Source organism: Palaemon carinicauda, unplaced genomic scaffold (assembly GCF_036898095.1).
Source record: "Palaemon carinicauda isolate YSFRI2023 unplaced genomic scaffold, ASM3689809v2 scaffold140, whole genome shotgun sequence".
Classification (NCBI taxonomy): domain Eukaryota; kingdom Metazoa; phylum Arthropoda; class Malacostraca; order Decapoda; family Palaemonidae; genus Palaemon; species Palaemon carinicauda.
The window spans coordinates 160424-172047 of record NW_027168927.1 but is presented as its reverse complement, the minus strand read 5'-3'; positions in this window follow the sequence as shown (position 1 = coordinate 172047).

The following is an 11624-nucleotide window of genomic DNA, read 5'->3' as shown; positions in this document are numbered from 1 at the left end:
ATTTTGAATTGGTCATACACACGGATACTTGGAAAGGAAATATTGAAGGTAGAAACTACATTGATAGTGACAATGAGAAACCAGATATTGTTGGTTGACATCTGTCATAGTTCTGTACTCAAATCTCCAGTATTGATGAAGTGATCCACATCCTGTAGAAATTTTTTTTTATGGTCATTTGATTCTTTGCTTTGCATCTGCAACATTAAGGATCCCAAATGCTCCGTAGTTGAACTGTTTGATTATAAAAGTGCATAGAGAGAAGCCGATAGACAGGACTTTTATTCTTTTACGTTGGTGGAGTCCTATTAGTGGAAAGTTGAAGGTCATTTCAAGCTTTAAGGTAACTTGAGTTTATAGAATCAATTTTTCCGTTTGTAGTATTTATCCATGTACACCACATTTGCCAGGTATAGTGATGAGAGGTTGGGTCTTTTTCGTAGTTTGGTTTACTGTTGGCAATGTGAAGGTTTTTAATTTGCAGTGGTGTTTAAGTAGGGAATTGCTTCTCTTTGTATTTCCTCTTATTGCATCTTCCTAATCTATTAGGAGGGAACTACAGCACTGGAAAAGTAGCATTTCTTGATTTCCTAGTACAGGTATTGTCCTCCTGCATCCTTAGCCTCGTATCCTTGTGGGATTGACTCATAAAACCTCATTGGTATTTCATATATGCAGAATCTAAAATAATTTTTGGAAATGAAATTTTAAGTATTCTTGGTACTCAAGTACATAGACTACTCGTTACCTTGCTTTTACAGTTTCTTATACTGGCTTCTCAAGTCTTCTAAGGTTTCTCTTAAAAGCTTCTGAGTTTTGATTTCCAAGATGAGGTTGCTCCACGTTATGCCTTATGTACTTAAAAAAAATCCTCTAAGGTTGTCATATCATCATTATCTTTTCTTACGTAGTACTCCTATAGGTTTTAGATGTGGGAAATGTTGCATAATTCTTTGAACTAAGCGTGTGCCAATCTATCTCATGATTGCTTTCGCAGTTAAAGAATTCTTTCCTTGGTTTGGGAATTTCCCTAAAGATCTGATCTATGTTCATGATGACTTGCATTAACTTATTTTGGAGGATGGCATCTTTTACATGTTACACTGCATATATGCAGTATGTTTTTGCCACCTTTATTCCAGCTGGGTTCTCTTTTCTTTATGATACAGTTTCAGATTTTATTGCATTGAGATGCTGAATAAATTTTTCAATGTAGGATATTGTACTCTCTTGCATGTGATTTCATCAACTTTCCTTCAATGTAATAATGTAAAGATTATATCTAATCTAACAGCAAGTTCTCATCTCGGACAGGTTTGATGAATAGCCCTTTCTTTGCAAAACATATGTAAGAAGTGATTCTTTACTTTTAATAGATATTCTTGTATTGGCATTTTCTGGATTTTGGTAACTCGATGACTGTGTTTCGTAGTCAGGTTTTTTGTATAGTTCACTTCTTTATTTTGGACTTAACTACCATGAAATATAGATTGTTTGGCCAAACTTCAGTAGATGTAACTGAAGGGCATTAATATACAGTTTGGTACTTTCAAATAAAACTACTTATGTAGTGAATTATTGGAAGCAGATCTTCAATTTTGTGATCAAAGATTTGAGAAGTTACAGTAGGTGTCTGGACCCTTATGTCATTACTGTGCTTTCTTGTATCTTGCAGTGCTGTACTGTATTTTTCTTCCTTGGAACATAAAGTTACAAAATTATTATTTACATGCTGAACCAAAACCAATTTAATTGATTTGTCATGATTTCATTTACTTCATAATACTTGGAAGTGTTTCTTAAGTTGGTTCTGAAACGTCATTTGGTTATTTGTTGAACAGAGGTGACTCATATACCCTGGGCATCAGCATTCCATATTTAAAAAACTGAAAGGGAGTTGAAATGCCGATTAATAATGGCAAGCCTACACAAGTGTTTCATACTGTATTCAGCTGATGATGTTTTCCTCACATAGCTCTGATAAGCACTTGGCGATACCATGGTTCTTCTATTCAGGATTTGTTACAAGTCGAGCGTAAGAGGTTCGCATAGGATTCGGTCAAATATTGGCTATGGTTCTCTTTGGAAAATTCTCATGGCTCAAGAGATGGATGCGTGTGACCCATGAAATATTCTGTGTGTCTGTCTGTACATTTTGGTGTTTACGGATTTCGGGCAATTTTTAATGGAAATTGAATAGAAATATATCCGCAATTACTGCTAATGCGAGAAATACTTTAAGGTCTTTTGATACCATTTTATTAAAGTGACTTTTACTTGCGTTTGACCGAGGATGATATTTTAGATAAAAAATTTTGTATCTTATCTCTTCTGAATATAATGTGGCCTTTTTAGCAACCAAAGAAATTTTGAGACAATGTAGCAAATTTAAAGTAAATTTTTAAAATGTAATTTAAAGTTTTGTTTGAGTTTATTATTTTAAGACAAGCAGCAAATTTAGAATAGATTTTTAAAATGTAATTTCAAGTTTAGTTTGAGTTTATTATAAGATTGTTCAACCAGTGATATTGAAGGTTAGAATGTAAGCAGTAAAATAAGCAGTTTATAATTATGCTATGTGAATCTGTGTAGGAAAATAAATTGCTAAAAAAAAAAGAAAAAAAAAAGAGAAAATGAAAACATTCAAGGACCTAGTAACACCTTTTTTTAAAGAATGTAAACTGCTTTAATCATTTGTTACTAGGTGGGACCTGGGGTGGGCCTTGGTAGGGTTTTCATTTTCTCTTTTTATAATAAAAAAACAATCTTGCTAAGTTATGGAGACAGTGCTTTCCTGTTCCTTTGGGAAACATGAAGGATTTAAATAATTCCTTATCCATGTAAAGTCTGTTATTTTCTCATGTAAATATATACCAAATCATGTACTTGTGTTTTCTGTTGACCACCATTTCTAGATTTGCATTTGAATAATCTACAGAAATAATATCACAGGTTAAATTCCGATATTTATTCATTAGAAAACTTCTGTACCAAAAATAATTGGATCAAAGTAACCTCACTCTGAGAAAGTTTATGATTCTTGAATGCAATACTTATTTCACTCCTTTTTTTATGAGGAACATGACTAAGCCCTTTTAGATGGACACTTGAAACTTACTGACTTGAACTATTTAAGGGTCACTCTAAAACATCATATTCCAGCAAGCCAATTTTACCACCTAACATGGCAATATTAAATGACGTATTCTAGACCAAAGTTACAGAACTGAATATCTGGATAAAACTGGTTGGAACAGAGACCTGGGTGAGAGAAAGAGAGAGAGAGAGAGAGAGAGGAGAGACACTGAGGGAAAGAATCATACACACAAGTCAATAAGAAAAGGGGGTAGGGAGGGAGGGAGAGAGAAGGGGGTTATGAAAAAGAAGTGTCTGGGATCCCATACCTCTCCATCAACTCTTCCTCTTTACTTTTCCCTCCTCTTCAGGTGGGTGGCCACACTGCACTCCCTGCCCCATGCAACCCAAGAGGTGCTTTTAGGCATTTTAACTTATGTAAGGTATTTGAGATGTTAATAAAATTACCATGTTTATTTCTTTGATTTTTATTGTATCCTCTTATACATTATTATTTTACATGCAATTCAGTATACATTAAATACTCTCCCTGGAAAAATGCCTTTAGTGCAAGATGTTTGTTGCAAAGCTAGCTTGTTCAATATTGCCTACACCATATAAAGCAAATATAGTTTGAACTGCTGTTTATACTCATTCTAGCAGCAAGCACTAAAGGCAGTACGTTTAATCAAAGTTCAATTTATATTAGTTTTTCATTTTTGATCTTCATTAATTCATACCTTGAACTGGCACAGTCTCAAATTGAAAATGGACTTTAGTGCCGTAATATTTTCTACTCTGTACACAATGGCTGAAAGTATACAAGATTATATCCGGTCAGTTAGTCACTGAGGCTAAAGCATAAAAGCTATCAGCAATAAAACATTAGGGAGAACAAGTCACGGGTGGTACAAAACCTGGCTAGGGTGTAAGGAGAGATTTATCACAATAATAAGTCTTCCAACGGTGTTCATTTGGTAGGAAATTTAGTGTCAAGTTACAACCCTGGGGTATAAATTAGCTGATCCAATGAGTAAAGGTCCAGTGGTTAGAAACCATACTGGAAGGAAAGTGGTAAAAAGTGCAATAGAGCAAAGGTCCAGAGATTGGAAACCCAACTAGTACAAAATTTGCACTAGAGTAAAGGTCCACAGGTTGGAAAACCTAGTTAGAAAGGTGGCAAAAAGTGCACTAGGGGTCAAAGGTACAGATTGGCAACCTAGCTGGAAGTACAGTAGCAATATGCACAGTTGAACCACACATCTGGAGGTTAGAAACCCAGCTATTAGGTAGTGAAAACAGTGCAGTTGCACTATAGCAAAGAATGGAAGCCCAGCTGTAAGGTGGCAAAAACAGCGCAATTGGACTACGAGAATAAAGGTCCAGAAGTTGAAAACCATGCTGGAAGAACAATTATAAAAAGTGCAGTTGCAAGGTGGCAAACAGCACAGTAGCAAAAGGCTACAAGTCCAGGAACCTTTAATAAACTTCAGAATTAGAAAAAGCAACCATTATGAGCAGTATTCAGAGAGGCAGTTTCCTACAGGCCTTGGGAACATAGTTAAGCAGCAGCAATGTGCAGAAAAATAAAACCAAGGTACAGATATAACCATACCTTAAAAGATATTTAACAAAGAATTTCATTATTTAGAATGAGTGACCAATTCATCAACCAGTAGAACTTATCTGGCGGTTGATAAGAACCATGTCTAAGAAAAAATATTGAAATAAATTGCAATATTGAAAATGCAAAGCAGGTCCAAATGGTTATAGTAAAGAACATTACTTGCTTATCAAATGTAATGCAGAGGACACAACGCAGGCCAATTATTTTCCAAGACTTCTTTGAAATGCGCAAGAACTCTAGGAAAAACCAGGAAAGCAACGAAGGTTATTGGAGTCAACATTCAAAACTGTTGAAACTACAAATGACAACAGGAAACCAATAGTTATAAGTGAAATGACCAAGAGGTGTGGTTGCCGAGGGAAGTATAATCCAAAAGACCGGTTTGTATAGCTAGGAAAAATAAAAATTACTTAAAAGGCATGTGAAGACCTAAGAGTTAGTATATATTCCACAATCCTCACCCTCACCTAGGGAGGATAGAAGTTCTTCACGATCTAAAAAATGGAACTCGAAAGTTAGTTCATTAACAAAGTCAGATCTAGATAGAAACACTTTGACCTTAAGATAGGAGCAGAAAGAATGGAGAAGTTACTACAGACAAGATGCTTACTGTCTTTTAAGGGAACGGGGCTAGCTACACCACTAATTGAGCAGCCACCACAAGACCAAACAAATGCGTCAAGAGGCTTGCGAGTACTCTTGCAGAATAAAGACCGTGAACATGGTCTACAGCATACACACCCTATCCCTAATTGCCCAGCAAGATTCCAGGAAGATAAGGTTGGGGCTAAACTTATGAACTCGAGATTCCAGTCCTACCTTGAATCTCTCAGCAGTCGAGGTACAGTATATGCTTTACTAATAGACTCCTGAAGTCTGAAAGCGATAGTATTAGAGACACCTTTCTCTATTCTGCCCGTGCTAGAGAAGTTACAGACACCGGGCTTCTTCAAACACCACTGCAGAACCTTAAAAAGAGCCACAAAAGCCTCTTCTCTCCGTACCACTTCCAGCTCTACACAGAGATGGGATAGAGGACTCAAACCTGGAATTATGTCCCATCAGCGAAAAAGTTTTTCCTTGTGCTTTGGTACTAGACTAAGGAATTCCTACACCTCTTAGAATAGGAGACTAAGGCAGATATCGAGTCATTCTCCTAACCTTTTCACCGATTATAAGGCAACAAAGACAGTTGCAAGTCAGAATCTTGACTGAGGTCTTCTCTAAAAAAGCTCAGACAAGGTATTAAAAACAGCAAGACTGAGTTCTATCCCCTACCATCAGAAGTACCAAGCTCAAGTCTGAGGGTAGCCTTGACTTATGCAACCGAGAGGAGCTTCTCCCAGCCAGGATGAACTGGAACTCTGCAATCTGGTGTAGAAATGATCCAACTCGAGACGAATCTTTTGTGATATCCATCATAGAAAATGCCCCACTTCCCTGGGAGTGAAGGCCATGAGAGTTAGTTTGGGATCTCGACAAAGCAGAGCAGGAAACCATTCTAATGAGACCACCTGGGAGCCACTCGAATCGTGTACTGGTCTAATACCCCCACAACAGATTAGCAAAAGGAACAGGATTGAATGGAGACAGGGTGTAGCCATCCAAGTTATCCCATGGATGTTGGAAGGCAACTTCGATACAGATCATGGGGTTGATAAGGAGGGGTAACCTAGGGCACTTATTATCTAGCCGTACGGTGAACCAGTGTCGATTTCTGTAGAGCCCTGCAACCAGAAGCCTATCTGATACATCTGGATGTAGGGACCACTAAGACCATTGGCAACTAAATTGAATTCTGCCAGCCCATTCTCCTTGCCAGGAATGTCCCCAACTGACGACTCCCAGGTATGTAATGTCCTGAAATGCATTTGCTTTGTCAGCTTGTAGAGCTACACATGGTGGTGGTGTGTCAGCAACTAACTGGATGTCTCCATAACGTTATTGGAAGGCTTGTAGCACTGCAACGGCTGCTAATTCCAGGACTTCAAAGGAGTTGCTTCATCTGACCACTAATATGACAACCCTGTTGTTAAGGTGTGCTGCAACCAGTGACACATCTGCGTACCATTGCATGTCAATATGCAAAGTAGAGTGGGACTCTCATACAAGGATTCCTCTTTAGCCAAGAGATAAGACCTACCAAAGTGTCCTATTCCCATCAGCACGAGGGATGGCAATCCTTGGCGACGAAGCAGATTCTTCAAAAAGTACCTGAAGAGATCTCGTGCAAAGCCACTTGCTTTTGAGGTACCGCACCAGCTTCTCAAGTGCAGAACAGCAGCCAAGATTACTTTGTGTAATCAAATATAACTTTCCAGCATCGCAAAGTGTTTAAACTCAGCTTGGGTAAGGAATTCAACTTTGCCTCAATTATCACAATTACAATATCATGATGAAAGCGCAAAGTTAACCTTAATCATGTCACTACTGACATATGAAGAAGACCAGGATCACCAACTTGAGGAATACATATTTGAACGTACTGTATTCCATAAAAGGGTCCGTAAATTACTATCCAGAATATCATCTGAACAAACTCCTGAGGAGCAGTACCCAGATTGAAGCCCAGAGACATGAAAATAGCATATGAAACCATTACAGAAGGGAAGCACTAATAATGATCTAATGCACAGGTAAAGTACGGATCTTTCAGATTCACTGAAAGCATAAAGTCGTCACCCTATGGGATTCTCTTGCGGATCCACTCAAAACTCCCTCTTACCTATTCCTGCAAGGCAAGGGCTCTTGGTAGAATGGATGCGTATACTCTTGGCAAAAGAGAAAAAGGAAGGGAACATTAGGAAGAAGAGGGTAGTAAGCAGCAACACACAGTGCCGCAAAAGCATCAGTACCACTTAGCTATAGAGGCAGTCCAGAACGCAAGGAGTCACAGTGAGGCCGAGGATCGAAGCTGCGACCAAAGATCACAAACCAGACCATGTACATCAGCCCTGTGGGCCTAAAAAAACAGAGCCATAGCAACATTCTGGTAGCAAGGGACCCAAGCCTGGCTCTAATGGGGCAGATGATGGAGGTCGTGACCCTCGACCTCTGTATTGGCCCTTGGTAACTGAAGTGTCAATAAGGAGCCTTTCATACAGCTACCAAGACTTTCTCTACTTCATCTAAGGAGTTAATAGTTGGAAACCAAAGAGGACGATGAGGAAGAAAGTGCATAGTTCCCACCCTCCATTCAGGCACTAAAAGCACAGTAGTCAGAGTCTGAGAGACCCAGACGACTCTTCCCCAAGGGAAGAAACCACAGGGGTTGCTCCAACAGGAACCACAACACTGGGAAATAATGTCTCGAGGAGGGATAGTCACATTTACAGGGGAGCGAAGCCAGAGAACCCCAAGCAGAAGTAGAGGTGAAGCACAAGGGAAAGGTGGGGATGAGTGACTTGGTGAAGGAGATGCACAGGTAACCCCACCTGCAAAACTGTCCTCCCTATCCGAAGGAGGGAAATCACAGCAGACACCATCAGAAACACATGATTAGCCTACTGTACCTGAAAGACTTAAGGGGACCAAAACCTCCTTTGGTTACACTCATCCTCAGTGGTAGGCAAATGTAGAAGAGCCTCCAACCTCTAAGGGTTGGGGCGATTGCAGGAGGAACCGCATATGCCACCAGAGCTTGAGAGATCACAGACGTACATCAGAGGGCTCCTTGCTCCTATAACATTCCCTGGGGATTGAGCCAGAGTAAGCAAAGCAGCAGCTAAAGCAGAAGCACGTGATAAGCGTGAAGAAAAAGCATAGCTCTTCCTTCCCCTCAAAGCATACGTCTGCCACCACAAAGAGGTCACAACTAACACTCGACATATGGGATTGACTGCAAACAATTATGCCCCTAGAGCACAGGGTGTGGATTTACAGCAGGTTCAGTGATAAAAATAACCTGGATGTAAAGTCCACCTTCCCACAATTGAGTCTCACTTCACATAATCTGTAGACAGCATTCACTTCCTGAAAAAGAAAAAAGAAAAAAAGTTTGATGCGGCCAGAAACCAAAGTGAATAGACCTTGACAAGGGGGTGACACTCCTCCCCCTTTGGTCCAACCTGTTGCTTAACTGCTCGTTAAACTATTCAACGGCACTTCAGCACCAGGCTGAAAACATACCCCTTGTCTGAACGATGGTTTGAATTTGCATAGGAACAAATTCCCGTGACTAATTGTCTCCAGATACAATTTATAATACAATACTTATATATTATAAAACACTAAAAATGTGATTTACCTTAAAATACTTTCTTCTGCCATTTGATTTTACTCATCATGAAACTTTATTCTACGAGACAAATTAAAAACGCTTTGAGCCAATAGTAAAAAAAACTCAGTGAGGCTATACACAAACTATAAATTAACCAAACTCTCAGACAGCCGATATAAGCCTAATAAATAAATTTACTTTGGACCAGTTTTCTAACATGAAAACAAAGAAATTCTAATTGCTATAAAACTGTCAATGAATATATCTATGCTTTGACGTTATCGAACCTATTAACTGCACATTTTAATTTTACTTCCCTCACTGTAAGCACAATTCTGACCAATGTTCTTTCGAGCTAAAAGAGAAAAGTCATCAATTTAAAAAAGGTCTGAGCTAAAAGAGAAAAGTCATCAATTTAAAAAAGGTCTGAGCTAAAAGAGAAAAGTCATCAATTTAAAAAAGGTCTGAGCTAAAAGAGAAAAGTCATCAATTTAAAAAAGGTCTGAGCTAAAAGAGAAAAGTCATCAATTTAAAAAAGGTCTGAGCTAAAAGAGAAAAGTCATCAATTTAAAAAAGGTCTGAGCTAAAAGAGAAAAGTCAATTTAAAAAAGGTCTGAGCTAAAAGAGAAAAGTCATCAGTTTAAACAAGGTCTGAGGTAAAAGAGAAAAGTCATCAATTTAAAAAAGGTCTGAGCTAAAAGAGAAAAGTCATCAGTTTAAACAAGGTCTGAGCTAAAAGAGAAAAGTCATCAGTTTAAACAAGGTCTGAGCTAAAAGAGAAAAGTCATCAATTTAAAAAATGTCTGAGCTAAAAGAGAAAAGTCATCAATTTAAAAAAGGTCTGAGCTAAAAGAGAAAAGTCATCAATTTAAAAAAGGTCTGAGCTAAAAGAGAAGAGTCATCAATTTAAAAAAGGTCTGAGCTAAAAGAGAAAAGTCATCAATTTAAAAAAGGTCTGAGCTAAAAGAGAAGAGTCATCAATTTAAAAAAGGTCTGAGCTAAAAGAGAAAAGTCATCAATTTAAAAAAGGTCTGAGCTAGAAGAGAAGAGTCATCAATTTAAAAAAGGTCTGAGCTAAAAGAGAAAAGTCATCAATTTAAAAAAGGTCTGAGCTAAAAGAGAAAAGTCATCAATTTAAAAAAGGTCTGAGCTAAAAGAGAAAAGTCATCAATTTAAAAAAGGTCTGAGCTAAAAGAGAAAAGTCATCAATTTAAAAAAGGTCTGAGCTAAAAGAGAAGAGTCATCAATTTAAAAAAGGTCTGAGCTAAAAGAGAAAAGTCATCAATTTAAAAAAGGTCTGAGCTAAAAGAGAAAAGTCATCAATTTAAAAAAGGTCTGAGCTAAAAGAGAAGAGTCATCAATTTAAAAAAGGTCTGAGCTAAAAGAGAAAAGTCATCAATTTAAAAAAGGTCTGAGCTAAAAGAGAAAAGTCATCAATTTAAAAAAGGTCTACAACATCTAATTTGGTAAAAGAAAATCAAGACCAACAGAGTATTCCAGAAAAATTCTAAAAATTTCTATAAAACCAGATATGGGAATAACAGGGTGCAGAATTGTACGATATAAGGGGGGGGGGGACATACAAGGAATTCAGGTTTGAATTACACAAGGAATTCAGGTTTGAATTACACAAGGAATTCAGGTTTGAATTACACAAGGAATTCAGGTTTGAATTACACAAGGAATTCAGGTTTGAATTACACAAGGAATTCAGGTTTGAATTACACAAGGAATTCAGGTTTGAATTACACAAGGAATTCAGGTTTGAAACAAGGAATTCAGGATTGAATTACACAAGGAATTCAGGTTTGAATTACACAAGGAATTCAGGATTGAATTACACAAGGAATTAAGGTTTGAATTACAAGACACACAAGGAATTCAGGTTTGAATTACAACACAGAGAGAAGACAGGGGACAGCCATCAAATCAAGTGTAAACCCCTAAGTTATAGTCAACATAGAAACCCCTAAGTTATAGTCAACATAGAAACCCTTAAGTTATAGTCAACATAGAAACCCTTAAGTTATAGTCAACATAGAAACCCTTAGTTATAGTCAACATAGAAACCCCTAAGTTATAGTCAACATAGAAACGTTTATATACAGTATGTAGTGAAGAGTTGTCTAGCGACAAAGTTTGAAGTGTATTAAACAAGATGTTCATATATAGAACATGGCAGGAAGAATCGATGAAGACCCAAGAAAAAGAAATTCTTAAAGTTGACTTGAAAATTGGATTAAACACAGGATAAAGAGTCCATCATTATTAATAGCTAAGCTACAACCCTAATGGGAAAAGCAGCATGCTATAAGCCCAAGGGTTCCAACGGGGAAATATAGCCTAGAAAGTTAAGAAAACATGGAAATAAACAAACTACAAGTAATGAACAGTTAAAATATTTTTAAAACCTAACATTATAATGGATATTTCATATATAAATTATAAAAAAAATAAAAACAGGAAGAGAAATAATATAGAATACTGTGGCTGAGTGCACCTTCAAGCAAGAGCTAAAAAAGAAGGGAGTTAGTAATTCAAATAAAGTCTGCAACATCCCCTTCAACAATAAATTAGGACTATACAGTATTCCAGAAATGCTTAAGAATTTGTAGAAAACCAGTAGATATGGAAATAACTATAAGCAGACCTGTAAGAAGGCACAGGAAATTAGGGACAAAAGAAGACATAAAAGGAATTCAG